Source organism: Mercenaria mercenaria, chromosome 5, assembly GCF_021730395.1.
Source record: "Mercenaria mercenaria strain notata chromosome 5, MADL_Memer_1, whole genome shotgun sequence".
Classification (NCBI taxonomy): Eukaryota; Metazoa; Mollusca; class Bivalvia; order Venerida; family Veneridae; genus Mercenaria; species Mercenaria mercenaria.
This window is the reverse complement of record NC_069365.1, coordinates 32595231-32611182: the sequence shown is the minus strand read 5'-3', so window position 1 is coordinate 32611182 and position 15952 is coordinate 32595231. Positions and strand designations below refer to the sequence as shown.

General features: G+C 34.5%; 1 pseudogene; it reads left to right on the top strand.

The window, feature by feature from the left end:
• Window positions 1–3147: 3147 nt before the first annotated feature.
• Window positions 3148–15300, top strand: LOC123558875 (toll-like receptor 4; annotated as a pseudogene).
• Window positions 15301–15952: the final 652 nt, after the last annotated feature.

Below are 15952 nucleotides of genomic sequence, written 5' to 3'. Positions count from 1 at the left end.
TGTTGTTATATTTTCTTGTCCTTCGGGATCATGGAGTCCATTCAATGTCTATTAAGTCGGTGCTAGGGTGTGTGAGGGTTCTTGCACTCTCCAGTACCTCTCACGATCAGACTCAAACCGAGTCTGCTATAATTTTGCTTGGATGTATTCTATGCTTCTAAAGGATCTTCATATAGATTATATTAAATCAAATTCACAATTGTAGAAAAAAATTGACCCAGGCATGAAGAGCTACCTTAAATTAAAACGACGTTTCTTTGGGCACGAAACTGTAACATCAATATGAAAACTGTGTACTACTCAAGTGCATCTGTTATATCGTCATGACATCAATAGCAAGTATCACTTGATTTTATTATAATGATATTGAATACTGCATTCACTGGAAAGGTAGGTAAAATCGTTTATATGAAAACTGTAGGCAATGGCTGGTGCATGAAAAACAAACGACCGCATGCCTCTAGACTACCGCTTTACACATACAGATCAACAACAGTTTTAAGTGAGTAGCATCTCTTAAAAGTTCAGTTCTAACACGATAAACTTCTGAGGTGCCATAAAACAAAGCCTATATGTGTTGTTTGTGCTCATTAGGGAAGGCAAATAATCCGGGCATACAGAAACACAAAACAGAAACGAGACTAGTATTTCTTACATTGGGTGTGCACGATTTTATTGAAAACGGACTATTTATTAATACATGCGTATACTCGCACATATTCAATAATAATTTCCTCATAAATTTATGCATAAAAGAAATTGAAAATTGCCACACATGATCTTTGTTCACCGAACATCATGTCTTTAAATCTGCATTTTAATTCAATAGTTTTAAGTATGACCTACAAATTGATAGAACTGTAAAACAGTAGTACATTCTGTGGACTGGCTTAGTCAAAGCAAACCTGCAACAATTTATGTTTGTCATTTTCGGCGAACTGTGGGTTTCCACTTTTTCTACGTTATGGTATGATATGATCATAAGGAACAACTACTAGCTAAATATCATCGCTCCTGTTCAGTTGGCATGGGGTCATCCTTGGTAAACATGACCATAAAGTTGCCTATTTGTATTCATACACTTGGTTGTTTTAATTAAAACATAGACTTCAGTTTGTTTCTTTAGTCGCTGAATTTACACTTAAATTGTTTTAAGGCATACCTGATAGCACTGCATATCTTCGCTTTGTGAAAATACTTGGGTTTTTTTTTTCTGGAGAACTGGCAGTTTTCTCAAACTGGTCCCGAATATGAGAAAAACGGGCATATTGAACAAAAAACAAAACAAAGGCAATCTCTCTCACCATTTGGTACCGTCTTCAAAGGGATATAAATGGAGGTTTTATCAATAACACATATAACGCAAAACAGTTGCAGCAAATGGACAAGTGAATGAAAAAGCTTTATACTTAACCAAAACGATTGCCCATCATGATAGTGAAATAGGTACATGTAATTAGGTCAAAGACAAAAACAGTGAAACTTATAGTATTTTTTGCCCTTAATTTTTGTGAAGCTACTTAGATTTGTCAATCCGTCTGACTTTGTATCTCAAAACAAAGTTTACCTATAATCATCAAATCTCATATATTGTTGATTAGCATGTGATATTGTACATATGGAGTTCTGGTTTGGATTTTACTCAGACAGTTCAAGGTTATGAACCTTGAGTTGTCAAATATTGTCCTTCTGTCTGTCCGACTTTGTGTCCTGTGCATATAAAAATTGTTTTGCCTAGAGCCGTCAAACTTCATATTACCATCATGGGAAGTAGTGCACATGAGTTTTTATTTTAGATTTTACTTAGTCAACCAAAGTTCAGGCATTGACTTACTCACAAATAGACACAATGAAAGAAAAAAACATCAAAATTAAAAGACATGAACATCAAACATACGGTGCGTCTAAAACAGCAGCACGTCCATGACCTATCAAGAATGATTCAGTATATATTCATTATATTTTCTTTCTCAATCATAACTATCGCTACATCTTGAGAAGGAAGTAATTTGCAAATTAAAGTGTCATCCAAACAATAAGCTATTTACGTTGTAATTCAGTCCAATGGTTTTCAATAAAATCCAATGGTTTTCAATAAAAATCCTTGATCAGTGTTTATGAAATATTGAATCCAAAATTTTCAGTAATAACAAATGTTGTTAAACTTTTATAATCGATAGTTATAAAGGTGTTCAACCATTTCTCTCGACAAATCATTTTCTTTCTACTCACAAAGCATTTACCAACAGACCAATATGGTTTTCAATATCGGTCCGATATCAGTTTTGCTAAGTTAATTTTCTATTGGTCTGATATTGTTTCCGATAGACAGCGGTTAGAAACTGATGTTTGACATAGGCCGAAAGATCAGCAAATATCACACAACGGTATCGATTTGCTGATTTGGTCCGAGATATCAAAGTTTGCTGGATATTGTAAACAAAGAAAACAATCTATGTATATACATATTGTAAGAATGTGGCGAGTGATCCAATAGGAAAGGCATGGTTCCATGAACGAAGACTCCATCCGCACACCCCGCCCCCTCCCCCCACCCGAAAAAACAACAACATATCAGCAGTTTATGTCGCAAAAAACACAAAGTGAAACAAAAAAGAATAAGGACAAACCAAACACATTTATAAAGAATAACTGTTGTGTACCGACTTGGATATGTCAGTGGCAAAACATCACCGGTCAGCTTTAACCACTGAATTACGCACATAATTTCATTTCAATCCTCACTATGTTCCAAAATTCCAAGGCCATGTTAATAAAAGTCATCTCCACCAGGTGACTCGCTTGCATTCGGTCTAGTAACAAAAGTTGCTGTATGTAAAGCAAAAACGTATATAGATAAAACCTAAAATAACCCAATAATATTTCGTAGAAAATGAGATAGAAAGAGACATACTAGTAAGGGCTCACCGAAACAAGCCAGAAGGCTAATAAATTGGAAAACTACTCAGTCAAAGCGGGCCTTTAAAAGTGTTTATCTGTACAGTCAGACGCAGTCAAAGAGTAAAGTGTACGGTGGAACTAAGTAAGTATAAATGCAAATGTAGAAAATTTGGTAAACGTTTTAAACCTTTAACTGATTTCCCTATGTCATTATTTGAATAAAAGGCGTACACTGTTTAACAACGGTGAAATATTTTACAATAAACTGTTGCCAAAACTAATCGAGATCTTTATTAATTTTAATGCTTCTATCGCATTTAATAGTTTTTTAATGCTTAAAGAGGTCGAAAAAGGAAGAAACAAGTTTTTCTACGAAATACCATTTCTTGACAAGGATTTAAAAATTGCGTAGAAATTGTCGCTCCCTGTTGGATATAGCACAATGCAGATCGCCCAAAACGGGTAAGTTAAATATAACTTGTTTGTTATAGTTAACATTTATACAAGCACATGCTAAAGCTACAGTTACACATACGGATATGTCCGTGCGTTGAGGTACGGTGCGGATAGGATTAGTCTGTGGGTGTATAACTACGGAGCAGTACGTCTTAGTACGGGAAAAATGGTGAGAAACAGGAAACAAACAAAACAATACAGGACGCGAATAAGAACGGATATGTACGAGGTACTACGTTGAATTACGTTTTACTGCGCCTTACAACTTGCCAAGCGCATGGATGGGTTTGCGGTAAACTACGTTGAACTATGCTTAAGTACGAGCAGCCTCGGATAATTACGTTCAGCTACGGCGAGGTACGTAACAGCACGGATAACTACGTTTTAGTACGTTTAACTACGGATGAATAAGTTTGACTAAAGTCACGCTCAAATGGCTACGGTTCGTTCAGACTTTTGTGCATGTTCAAAAGTTTGGAATAAGTTTTGAATACGTTTTGACCACGTTTTGGTACGGATTAATACGAATGACTACTCTGAGGTACGGCTCATGTACCGATCGATACGGATTACTACGTTTTTGTCCGTAGCTAGACGTAGCTATCCGCGCCGTATGTGTGACTGGGGTATTAGTAACTGAATGTTAATTTAGGGCTAAAAATTCTAGCAGAATAACGTTTAAACTGAACATGTCAACACCAAATATTGTCTACGTGTACAGTTTTATGTAGACACTATTAACAGTGAATTTTAATAGGATGGGAGAAGTTTTTAAATGGCATGCATATCATTAGTGTCCGTATATACTTTTGCCGGGGAGTCTTATAGCTTGAACAACATTTGGCAATGAACTGGAACTTCCCTACTGCTTGAATGGTTTGAAACTTCATGTCTTGGTTTCGGCATTCCGATATTCATCTGCCATTTGTAGCATTCGACTACCATAAAGGTGTAATTTTACTACAAATTGAAAACGTCAATCAAATAAAAACATTTAGGATAGATTAAAGCATAATTACTTATTAGCTGGTCGCTGTCTATCTATAAAGATATCAGATCATCAATGGACCATTAAAAAAATGATTGAAAGAGACTGACATTTTCTTTATTATAAGTTTACCAATACCATACCAAAAATTGACCTGTAAGAAATTATTAAAGATTTTATAATGTGAACAAACCCTTACAAACTTTTATCATCAATATTTTTCACTCATGAGTGCACTCAATTCAGGTGATAATATATAAATATCATATGACAGCGTGTGTGTCATTGATATTGTCAACCCGAAGGCAGAATGTCACCCGAGGCGAAAGACAAGTGGTGACATTCTGTTTCGAAGGTTGACAATATCAATGTCAAACATGCTGCAATATGATATCTATTTTATCATACGGAACAAAACTACGTAGGAAAAGTTAAAATAACAATGTTTTTTAATTCTTTTGTTTTTCTTTCTGACAGTTACTATGATATTTATTTTATCATACCGAACAAAACTAGGTAGGAAAAGTTAAAATAAAAATATTTTTATTCTTTTGTTTTTCTTTCTGAAAGTTACCGTCGTCTGAATCGTCTCTGTACACATTGAATAATGACGTAACTACTATATGTGTACAAGGAAGGCAATCATTTCATGATTTTGCTAAAACATTGAGGCAGTTATTTGCCCTTATATGACATTCAAAATATCAGCGCGGTCACATGACCTGAAACTTTGTCTTTGTTACGTGTCAAAAAGGTTGGAACGGGGTTTTATAGTCAAACTATCTCTTTCTCGGGTAATGGGGTTTTATTATTGTAGGCAAAAAGTGAGGTATAATAATTTTTGATATAATTGTGAATGAGAGGCCCCAACAAAAACCTTTTTTTTTTCAAGTTGCGTAAAAGTTTAAGTTGTAAATGATTGTGAATATTTTACGTTACCCATTTACCTTGTTAACGACAATTAATAAAACACCTTTTAGTTTCTTCAAGGTAGTGGACTTGTAACAAACAAGCAAATTCGATGAATTGGTATCCCCCGCCGAAAGGGTTTGTGGTGAGGAATGGCAAAAAGATATATCTGGCAAAAAGTTAAGGATGTTAATAAGAAGCAAATAATTTCATTAGTCAAAATCAATTTAACAGAAAACAAATGTTTAATTAAAGAGTACATAATAAATGTATGATACTTTGATCCTGACTAAAGAATTTATTTTGAATGGGATATGCTTACTGTAATAAGGTTAGCTTTTAAAATTAAATGCAGTTAACTGAAATGTGAGCGTGAAGTTTAACTGGAATGAAATATTGTCTTTGAGTGGTTTGGCACCAGGTGTTGCTGTTTTACATGTACATTTGAATTTAAAAGACCAGATGTCCTTAAGAGAACACAGGTAAGATATCTTGAACATGGCTGAGGGCAAGGTTTGTGCAGTCACAACTTAACATGTTGAAGGTTTGAACATTTAAAAAAAAAAAGGAATGAAAATATATATTTTTTTAGGGGGTGGGGGTGCAGGGGAATGGGAGAGGAAACAAAGTTTCACATGTTGATTATAAATATTGATTGAAAATTAAAAATGAAAAAAAAAGGTAAAAGGGTGAAGTTGGAGGGGAGGCAGAGGATGCATGATCAGTGGTGGGCATGACTGGGTGGAGAAGTGAGGTGGGGGAATGGTACAACTTGGAAGGTTTGAAAAAAAATCTAAAATAAGAAATAAAAAAAAAAAATTTGGGACGGGGGCTGGGGGGGGGGGGGGGGGGGGGGGGGGGGGGGGGAAAAGAATGAAAGAAATTTAATGAAATTCTGCCAAATGGTAAGTTTGTTATGTACAAATATGTTGATTTTTAGACAATTAAAGGGCAATAACTCTGAAGTTACAAAAAGAAATCCGTCCAAAATTGTCTGTGCACAACCACATTATAGTGCTCTAAATTCTGTTAAAGTTTCATAGTTCTAGGTCAAATATATCAAACGTTATGATGCAGAAATTGGCATATCTATAGATCTATAGTACCCTAAACTTCTAAGGGCCATAACTCTGGTGTTACTTGGGCAATCTGTCTGAAACCTGATGGGCCCCATAACCTCATAGTGGTGAACATGTATATGAAGTTTGTTTGAAAAAAATCTAAAGTAAGGAATGAATTTTTTAATTTTGTTTTTTGGTGGGGGGGGGGTGGTGTCGGGGGATAGGGGGGGAGGTGTGTGATCAAGGTAAGGGGGTGACCAGGTGTGGGTACACAACTTCACATGTTTACAATAAATGTTCATGGAAAAGAATGAAAGAAATTTAATGAAATTCTACCAAATGGTAAGTTTGTTATGTACAAATATGTGGATTTTTATACAATTAAAGGGCAATAACTCTTAATTTACAAATAAATCCAAATGAAATTGTGTGTACACAACCACATTATGGTGATCTAAATTCTGTTTAAGTTTCATAGTTCTAGGTCAAATATATCAAAAGTTATGATGCAGAAATTGCCATATTTATAGTACCCTATATAGTTAACACTAGAAACTTCTAAGGGCCATAACTCTGGTGTTACTTGGGCAATCTGACTGAAACTTGACGGGCCGCAAGAACTCATTGTGGTGAACATGTATATGAAGTTTTAAATAAATATTCCCAACCATTTCCTAGATATGGCTCCGGACGGACGGACGGACGGACGGACGGAAAGACGGACGGACGGAAAGACGGACGGAAGGACGGACGGACGGACAACGCCAAAACTATATCCCTCCGACTTTCGTCGGGGGATAAAAAACGTCATAGTACGTATTCTCCATATGCTTTTCAGCATTTTATTTATTTTTTACGTAAAGCAATGATTGTGTTAGGCTATAGTTACTTCCAGAGAATGTCGAATTGCTTACAAATACATAATTACACAGAAATTACAGAGCGTTTCACTATCTATCTACTATCTTAAAATATGGCAATCACATTTGATGACAGTAACTATTAGAAATGCTTCAAAATGAGTAAAGCATGGGAAACACTTTAAAATTGATTAATTGATAAGATAAATATAACACCAAGCTACCTAGTCTTTGACAATATCTCATTGTTGGATATACATTTTACATTTTAATATATCAAATTTCGTGTACATCAAGCTATCATCTTTAATAACAAAAATAGCTTTAGACAAAAAATATCATAAATATCTGAGGTGAAGTTTTTCATTGCCGTTAAGCTTCTTGAAGGAATCTGCGCATTATTTTGTTTTAGTTTTATGCACTACTAAACTTTCTTGCTAGGCCTACGCACAATTTACAAAATAATTGTCTGTATATGAGAAAAGTGTGCATATTGTGTATCGAATACAAAGTGTTTTGAACGAATGCATGTCATATTTTGTCTGCCTGATTAGCTGATTGGAAAAGGACCTATTTAGGTTTCCTTTCATTTTTGATGGCTTCAGTTTATTGGTCAATTCAAGAGTTGTTCCCCTTAGATTTTCTTTGGTAGGTACCATCTCTACGGTATGGAAGCAGTCTATGCAATGAACTCCAAGCTCATTTGTTTTTAAAATTGCGAATCGTAAGCAACATTGTGAAGTCAGACTTATCAATACCTTGATAAAAACGATGACATTCAACAATCTGACGGCAATATAGTTCAAATTATCTACATAAATTCCTCAAAATGCACTTGATGGTGATGGTAAATCAGTTTAGAAGCTATCGATATTGAAAATATGCCTCATAGGAAAGATGTAAGAGTCTCGGATAAGTCAAAGGGAATATTAAAAATCAAATCTCAAAAAGTTCGAAAGATGATGAGGACATGCAGGAACCTATACTAAGTATATATCTCGTTAAAGCCAAAACAAAAATATAAAGAGAAGTAAGAAGACTTGTGAAATTTAGTTAATGACACATGAAGTAGTGATGATGAAAAAAAAGGAATCGAAGTTCAATTTAAAGAGACAAAAACTTGACATGTTGACGTTGAATCAATGAAAATTTCTGATGAAGATGATGAAGCCCCATGTCAAGTTTGTATTTTAATTCAGACTTTAGCTCCATTACAAACTTAATGGCTCAATATTTGGATTCTGCGATTATGTACTGGGAGGGAGGGTGTACAATTCTGACAATTCTATTGTCATGGAGATTCTATTGTCTACAGTGTAAAAGGATACAATAAATTCTGACCATTTCATTTTTTATGCAGTATAAAAACATTGAACGCTGAAATCTAAAAATAAATAACATTATAATAAATGTGTTTTAAAAGTAAAGAGCATAACTAATATACAGCAGACAATTTCGGAATCCATGATCTTATACCCAACATATTTTGATAAAAATATAAAATAGTCGATCTCGGCGATATTGACGTTTTCCGAAAAAAAATAATGCTACTGTTTACATTGAGTGCACTTATATATTACGCCAAATTGAATCTTTGTACCGACGCACATTATCTAATTACATTAAATAGTACTTTCAGCCGGGTCCTGATACAACTCCGCTGATGACCAGTTGTAGGATGTCTTACAAAACATTAGTAGCATGCGCGTTGGACTGGCATGTCCAATGCAGAGCAGATGCAAATATATTGTGAAAATAAAACAGAGTTGAGGCCTCCGTTGCCGAACAGTTAAGGTCGCTGACTTCAAACTAGTTGTCTCTCGCGGATATGTGGGTTCAAGCCTCTCTTGGGTGGGGGTGGTGGTAGAATTTTTCGTGTGCGGAAGCCATCCAGCTGGCTTACGGTGGTTCTACCCAGGTAGAATAATGCAAGGAGGGGGTTCCTGGTTTCCTCTAAAAAATCAAGATGGATAGTCGCTACATGTAGCTATATAGTTCCGTAACATAATGCATAAAAACAACATTACAAACTTACAATTTTAACAATTTGCCGTAGACTATAGATTTACACTGACTTGATATTTATTTACAATATTCGTGTCTACATTCCATGAAAATAGTGAATCATTCTTATCCTACGACATACCACATGAATATGGAAATTGGCATACTTACGAATTATATAAGTGGATGTTACACTTTGAATTGAAAGTGTACTGAAACATGAGTGACCTCGTTTATTAAATGATCTGGCATTATCTCATTATTCCATGATATCATACATAAAATGTGTATTTTTGAACTGCAGCGTGAGGTCCTCATAATATGTCAAACTAATGATGATAAACAATTCAAACATTTCAAGGATGAACTAGAGGTACACGCATTCATAAATACAAACATTTAAATGATTTGTTCAAAGCTGATAGGAATGTAACAGCAAAAATGAAGTAAGAAAATTGATTTTTTATATTTTTCGCTTCTATGTATTTTAAGATACTTTTGTAGGGAGCATTAATTACTGAATTTCATGAAACACGAGAGCGGGTTGTAAAACTGATACGGATGGAACTGTTAATGTCAATCACAGACATGAGAACAGCCTTATGTGTATAATATCGCGCATCGAATCAACTATTAAAACTTATGCAGGACCACGAACTACATTTCTGGATAAGAAGTTGTAGATAGGACGACATTATATGCTTTTGAGCTAGTTGGTCTGGATCTTTGCACAGGACATAAAAATAGTCTTCTTACGGTTAATGTTTCTGCCAAGTTATTTAAATATCCATTCGCACATAAAAATGTTATACATAAGACATGCATGGTTCTTTGACCTTAAACTTTCAACCAGAAGAGATATGCCCAAGACAAAGTTATACGAAGTGCAGTCTGATAAGCTTACGTATGCCATTTAAATTCTTCGTGTTTTGCGTGACATAAATCGTACAGTAAGAAACAGTCGATGATTAATAGTTTTGATCTGTAATCACCTCGGCTGGATGAAAATGAATAAATGTATCTAATTTTTTCCATACATATATAGTACTTTTATCATTCTAAATATTATTTACGTTTACTAAACAGAGGTCTTTACTTTTTGTATGAACACGAGTGTAAAGCCTAAAACTATTCATTGATGTCAATCAGTGTTACAAACCCTTGCTTTTGATACTTTGTACCATTTACTATGCAATGAATTCATTCCATTTAAAGTAACATTTTCTCCTGTCATGTTTTGTTAGCGCGCATAAAGCAACACATTTTATTTAAATAAACTTTTCAAGAAGCATTCAAAAGGTAAAGTTATCAGTTCTTGCATGTGTACTATCTCATTTTAGAATAGTAAATTGCTGCAAACTCTTGGCATGAACTCAACAAATTCTGGTCCATCACATGGCTGTTTTGCTAATCGCACGTTCGTCATGATAGGTGTACTATAATATTAAGATAAGATATCCTGGAAACCATTTTTCATCACCTAAATATAATTCCACTTTCCAAAGTGTATGAGTCTATTCTTCAGGTTAGTGTTGGTACTTCTTATTGCTTTGACAGACATTGTAACGTGCAATGGAAATGCCTTTGGAAAATACCATGTAACGGGCCATATCAATGATGAAATATCGGAGTTTTATGCAGACGTGGCGGCGTGTGACGGGGGCATCGTAGGAAAGTGTGATATAAGGCGCCATATCAAGGATCAAATATTAGAGTACTACGTTGACTGCAGTGATCGAGACCTCACAGATGCCCCCAACAATCTGCCACCAAATACAACTTGTTTGAATATGAATGGAAATAAAATACCTAAAATCAATGGAAAGTCATGGCAAAGGTATAAGTTATTAAAGAAATTATCATTAGCTAGGAACAGGATAGACAGTGTTCACAGAGGGGATTTTGCTGGACTACAAATGTTAGAAATGCTTGATTTAAGTTTAAATCAAATTAGATATTCCAAAATAGCTAGGGATGCGTTTCGACCGTTGAAAAAATTAATTTACTTAAATTTAAAGCAGAACCTGTCTAATATCTGGAGTAATGAGACCTATCCCGTTACCTTGAACCATATGTATTATCTTCATACCTTGGTTATCGACGGACTTGGTACACAACCACTGCCTTACATGCCGAATGTTATCGAGTTGTATATGTCTGGAGAGTACGGTAGATGTAACATTCCAAATATCAACGAAAGTTTCTTTGAAAACATATTAGGAGTTCAAAACTTATTCCTGTCAAAATGTTTGATCAGGAAAATAGAATTTAACACTTTTAAGTCTCTTCGAAACATAACATCTCTGGACCTGTCATGGAATATCAACCTTGGCATAGAATCTATGCCAAATATTACCAGTGGATTAAACGGAAGCAAAACATTGAAACGTCTGAACTTAAACACGTTGTATGATCACTCACAATTCGATTTCTGTTCGTCATTAAACATAGATGATGTTAGATATTTATCAAACACTTCCATTGAGCTTTTAACAATTGAAAACAACAACCTTGTGCGCATTGATATAGCATCAGTATTACAATGGCCTAAGTCTATCAAGTACCTCTCAGTTCAGCATAATATGTTCCTGTATGGTAACTATACACCGTATCTGATATTGAGCGGTGCTATGAATGATATAGTTTATTTGGATTTTAGTCGTATGGCAGCTTCTAATCGCCCAATCTCCTTTCCCAGATATGGTGTTTCAATGAAGAAAAATTATGAACAACGATTGCAAACAAATACGTACGAGACTTGTCAACCAGAAATAACAGTTAGCACTTTTTACTCTTTCTGTATGTCTATGTTCACTCGTAACCAATTTCCAGACTATTTCCAAGTAATCGAAGACAAATTAAAACAGCATGATATCGGAACAGATAGCATAATAATTGATACTCCGGAAATCCATTCACCGAGTAAACTTGAATATCTGGACATATCTGACAACCTCCCGGTACTGATCGAAAGAATGTTTGAAATCTTTCCTAAAATTCCTAATTTGAAAGTCCTAAATGTATCCAGAAATTATCTAGGGTATCCTTTGTATGACGGGAATACTGTTATAAGACATCTGAGAAACATTCGTACTCTAGATCTAAGTGATAATAAAATTATTTATTTAATGCCAAACATATTCAACAATCTCACAAAACTTGAAAATCTTTATTTATCACAAAACAAAATAAGTAATATAACGTCCGAATTAAGCCATTTAAAAAAATCTAAGTTATTTGGATCTGGAAGATAACAGTCTGGAATCTATCAATTTGGCTGCCAGAGATGCATTTGATAAATTGCCAAACATAAAAATCACCATCGCGAGAAATAATTTAAAATGCGTATGTGAGAATATAGAGTTTTTTCTTTGGGTTGAAAAACATACAGATAAGTTCGCAAAAATAGAGGAAACTTATTGTACGTTCAAGAATTCCACTTCCGTGTCACTAGCAGCACTAAATTATGATCAATTACGGTTAGAATGCTCGAGTTATCTAACATTACTTCTCATTGCAAGTTTGTCTGTTCTTTTCTTTATCATTATTCTAATATGTGCGCTAGTCTACCGATTCCGATGGAACCTTCGATATTTGTATTACATGACAAAATTGAAACTCTTCGCTGATTACCAACGAATGAATGATACTGAATACGAGAAAGATCTTTTTGGCTCATACGCTGATGAAGACCGTGGATTTGTAATTCAGCAGGTAAAACGCGAATTAGAGGAAAAAGGTGAAATTTCGTTATTAATTCATGACCGAGATTTCCGTGCAGGCGAATATGTAGTTGACAATATATTGCGAGCGATCACCTCTACGCGCAGAACGCTCATTATTTTAACGAAAAACTTTGTGAGAAGTAAATGGTGTATGTATGAATTAAATATGGCCCGAATGGAAGCAGCGGATACTGGCAGAAATGTTCTTTGTGTCATCCTGAAAGAGGATATACCACTTAAACATCTGCCAATAGAAATAATAGACGTTTTACAGAAAAAGACTTATTTAGAATACCCGTCCATAGAAGACAACTTGCAGGGATTTTGGGAGAGATTAAGAGCAACTCTTAAGAATAAAATGTAATTATATTCGTACGTGACGTGCTCATTTTCTGTAGAGTGCTTTAAGGCTGTCACATTAATGGTATTGAACATCTTGTCGAAAAATGGTCCGCATGTACGCCATTTCATATTTTCTATCTTAATACAATACAATTTTATTATTATTTAACGTTATTTTGTAATGATAAAATTAGTCGAAAGAATCACTTTAATCGTGTTTGGCATTAATTCAATATGTAGCTACAGCGAATATCGCGTCACATCTCTGTACAATGTGGATCAGTTGTGAGAAATAAGTGTCGTAAGTAAACTTAGTTTGTAATTGACTTGTTAACTGAGTTGGAGTACCAGTATAAAAACTGTATCGGTAAATTTAAAGTAAATAGATTATTGCGGGTCACATACATTCTTCTTAATTTCAACAGCATGGTTGTTTTGTCTTTGTCCTTTGTGAGACATTTCCTCAATAAAATTTCCAACTGGTCACCTTTGCTTTTGAATTTTTCGAATAGACTAGTGATGTTTTCAATTTTACACAAAAAGCTGTTTCATTGAAAATTGACCGACAGTAAAATCGAATAGTTTTCAAACCACACAGAAGGCATTCTGCGAATAGACTATGCATTTGTGAAGGTATTATGCCAATAGACTTTGTTTCTGTGAACGTATAATGCGAATAAACTATGTATCTGTGAAAGTATTATGCTTATATACTATATTTCTGTGAAGGCATTATTGGAATAGACTATGCATCTGTAAAGGTATTAATATACTAATATACTATGTATCTGTGAAGTATTCTGCTAACAGACTATTTATCTGTGAAGGTTTCTTTGGGAGTAGACTTGGGAGTGAAGGTGTTCTGAAAATACACTGTATATCTGCGGATGTATTATGCGAAATATTTGTCGTAGTCTAAACTATGTCGATGATTTTGGTCATCAACATTATATATGAGATGGCTCATAATTGTGCATTTTCAATTCATCTAAAATTTGCTCGACTTTGCTGACATGTAAGATTGAAATATCTATCTCGAGTGAACAGCAATCTAACTAAAGTACATCTCCAATAAACGCTACGCTTTGGTAGCGATAGACTCGTTCCAACGACCCATCCGCTAGCCAATCAGAGCTATGCTTTCAACATTTTGAAAGTGAAAGTAAAAGTTTAAAAAGTATGTATTTAGCCTGCGTTTTTCATATTTACATTTCTTATGACGACAACATCATGACTGCGCCCTCGTCGTTTTAGCACGGTACGGACTTGGTCACGTAAAATGTCAGGCACCCGGTTATCTCAATCGGTAGAACACTCGCCCTGTAAGAGAGGGGTCCCGTGATCAAGCCGCGAACTGACTGCATATTTTTCACACCCTTTGACATTCGACGCTATTTTGATGGTTCAGCCAAATGCTTGTTGGAACGAATCGTCTGACTGGTTCAAACAAAAATAGATTTGCGAAAATAAAAATAGCAATATCGGAAATCCAAATAAACAGAAAGATCAATGTAAACGTGTCATCCTCAAATCTCCGTTTAGAAGATCAAGAACTTGAGTCAGATTGGAGTGAACAGGTGATATAATATTTTCACGAGTGAAAATATAAGATATGTTTATCATGAGTGAAAGATATTCTTATCTTACATGTAAAGCAAAAACAATCTTTTTATTTCATGTTTTGACTAATATTACCCATTTTATTGTTTATATCTTTGACATTTTTAACTGTGAAAATATCAAACACATTTCATACTAATATTTCGATAATTCTCCATTAAACAGGTAATAAGTCAGGATATTCGGCTGTCCACGGAAGAATACGATTATATTTCACTTGTTAACTATCGCGCTATACTTTTCCAGGGGAAAACGTTTGATGTTTTACTCCATTTACTTGTGATTATATACTTTCTTGACATTTATGTCTGTGTAGGATTTTTTACATTTTGTAGAAGTGTGTTTTCATGTTTCATTCATCTATTATATATTACCATTTTATTTTAGTTTATATTTGTTGTTCCTTAAAAGCGTCAAACAGATGAAAAGGTGGCTCGCTACTTTCCTCACGAATTATGGCACCATCTCAGATTGTGATGATTTTTGGCATAGCTGAACGATAATGCATCCCCTTTCAAATGGTGCATTTTTTAAATAAATGTCCGATATAGTTTTGACGTCGAAGCGCCCCCTAGTGGTAACAGTAAATTTGCGTCTTTCTCGCGTTGAACGCTCATGATTTTGACAGTTTTTATCCGATTTCACTGGTATAACGTTTATTTCACTCTACAGACATTCTATTTTATTACTGAATTTATTTTTCAAAGAATTTTAATAAAACGAAACGATTATTCGATGTAACCGACCACAACAACCTATTCTGACGTCCGAAAATTTTTCCTCATCCGTAAGATAAAATAGCGAAAAAAGCATGTTTTTAAACGTTGAATATTTTTCATTTTTCCACATTTTGTACAACATTTATAAACAAAATGATCAATGGAAAAAATATGGGGGTCATCGCGTAAGATTTTTCGCTACACTTGTTTCAAATTAATTTTGTCGTTAAATTTAAACCCGGTTTTACGTCATCAGACCGTGTGTTTTTTTTAAGTAAATATTGCAGTCAGCTCATAAATGTTTCGGCCAACTTATTTCTAAAGTCAAACGAAAAAAAAATACACTTAAGTTTTTTTCTTAAGGTTT